The following is a 2556-nucleotide window of genomic DNA, read 5'->3' on the forward strand; positions in this document are numbered from 1 at the left end:
AATGTATTTAAGACATGCTGTTCTGGATCGCTGAGAGCCCGTGGGTGTTGGGAAATGGGCTCAGGAGCCCTGAATATGAGCATCACCTAAAGGAGGAAGGAATTCTACTGAATTTCAGGAAGATACAAGAGGAAACAGACGCAGGAGAAAAGGTCACATAGCCGTAACCTTTGACTCCTCCAGGGGCAACAGGAGAGGACCAAGAAGAGGACTGGCCGAGCCTAGACCGTGTCCTTCCTTAGAGAAATTGCTTAATTGGACCCAGCAATTGTCTGGTAAGAATGGAGAGGAACTTCTCTGAGATGTAGGGTTAGGAGGTCCCAAGGTAACCAAATATTTAGAACATCTAACCAAAAATTTCAGACTGTGTGTTTGGAGCCATCATATTTTATCCTTTTATCCCAAAGCAGAATAAATAACCACAGGATTAAGAACTATCTGAGATTTTATACCTTAAAGAACTAAAACCAGCCAAAAAACAGAGCAGTATTAAAAATTTTTTTTAAAAGGGTTGCTGTCACCCACTTTTTTCCTTAAGCTTTCTGCTTTATTGTGTATTCTGGTTTTAATGAAAATGTCCTCATAGGCCCATAGAGAGGAGCACGTTTTAGTGGGCGTAGCCTTGCTGGAGTAGGTGTGGCTTGGAGGAAGTGTGTCACTGGAGGTGGGCTTTGAGGTTTCAACTGTTCAAGCCAGGCGCAATGTCACTCTCTCTTCCTGCTGCCTGCTGATCAGGACACAGAACTCTCTGCTCCTCTCCAGCACCATGTCTGTCTGCATGCTTCCCATCAGCATGCATTGTTACTGTCGCAGCAGGACTGCACGCGTTGTTGTTACTGTCCTGGCTGTCCTAGAAGGACTGCATGTGTTGTTGTCACTGTCCCAGCTGTCCTAGAAGAACTGCATGTGTTGTTGTCACTGTCCCAGCTGTCCTAGAAGGACTGCATGCATTGTTGTCACTGTCCCAGCTGTCCTAGAAGGACTCCACACGGTGTTGTTACTGTCCCCGCTGTCCTAGAAAGACTGCATGCATTGTTGTCCCTGTCCCAGCTGTCCTAGAAGGACTGCATGCATTGTTGTCACTGTCCCCGCTGTCCTAGAAGGACTGCATGCATTGTTGTCACTGTCCCAGCTGTCCTAGAAGGACTGCATGCATTGTTGTCACTGTTCCCGCTGTCCTAGAAGGACTGCATGCATTGTTGTCACTGTCCCAGCTGTCCTAGAAGAACTGCATGCATTGTTGTCACTGTTCCCGCTGTCCTAGAAGGACTGCATGCGTTGTTGTCACTGTCCCAGCTGTCCTAGAAGGACTGCATGCATTGTTGTCACTGTCCCAGATGTCTTAGAAGGACTGCATGCATTGTTGTCACTGTCCCAGCTGTCCTAGGAGGACTGCGTGCATTGTTGTCACTGTCCCAGCTGTCCTAGAAGGACTGCATGGCAGGAACATGAGTTTACAGCCCTACTTCCATTCATTTTACTTGATGGAAAACTAAGACAGTCTATGAGCATTAAACTCAATTGGCAGATAGAATTATCGTGTGCTCTATTTATTCTACATGCCCCCTAGTAAATTTCTAAGCAAGAACTTTTATGGATTTTCCCCACAAAGCTCTGAGATAATGTTTCAACATTCTGACTATGTCCTTCTCTAAAACTCCATGTTAAACGAACAGTCCACAGAACTCCGGGCTCAATTTACCTTTTAGTGAAGCCTCTTGTAAAAAAGGGAACCTGGACTCCTGATTGGGAGCCCTGGGTCCCCATGTTGGATTTCCACCGATGGACATCTGTAGCTGGGCACAGGATCACAGAAAAGAGTGACACACACCAGGCACTGTGGTGTGCGCTTCTCCAACATTATTTGGTTTCCTGTGACCACACCCCAACTTTAAGTAAGTGAGAAATCAGGCCTGTCAGGGGTAGGAACTGCCTGGTGAACAGAGGCTGGGCTCGGGTACAGCCCATTCAGTCTGACAAGAATCACACAGCTGCGCAATAATGTTGATATCATTGGAAGAACACAGTGCTTTCCCACCACAGTAACTAAGGAGTATGGGTTAGATCTTTGGTAGAGGCCTGGGTTCGAGTTCCAGCACCACAAATTTCCAAGAGTAGATTGCTCTGACATACCAGCTGATATTTAATCATACAATGTCCTTGTTTGCTTCGTGCCAGAGAATTCTAGAGGTCAATACTGGTGCTCTGCCTTTCCTCATCTGACACAACTTCCAAATGTGGTCCTGTGAGGTGAGTGTCAGCCAATTAATGACAGGAAGAAACAAAGGGAGGGGAAATCTGTGACTAAGACCATACAAGTGGCAAGCCCCAACCTAAATCCCATTCTCTAATCACTACCACATTCCACCCTCCGAGGATCTCATAAATACATGGGTCGCTGCTGGCTTAAAGGCACTGGTTTTCATTAGAAATTAAACGGCATTCCGTCCCACGTGACTTTAGACCTGACTTCCAGTTATAGCTGTCTTACATGTGTGGGGCCACTCTTCGGGGTTCACTATTGTGACCCCCTTATCCTTGAATTTCCTCATTCTC

This window comes from Acomys russatus, chromosome 1, assembly GCF_903995435.1.
Source record: "Acomys russatus chromosome 1, mAcoRus1.1, whole genome shotgun sequence".
Classification (NCBI taxonomy): domain Eukaryota; kingdom Metazoa; phylum Chordata; class Mammalia; order Rodentia; family Muridae; genus Acomys; species Acomys russatus.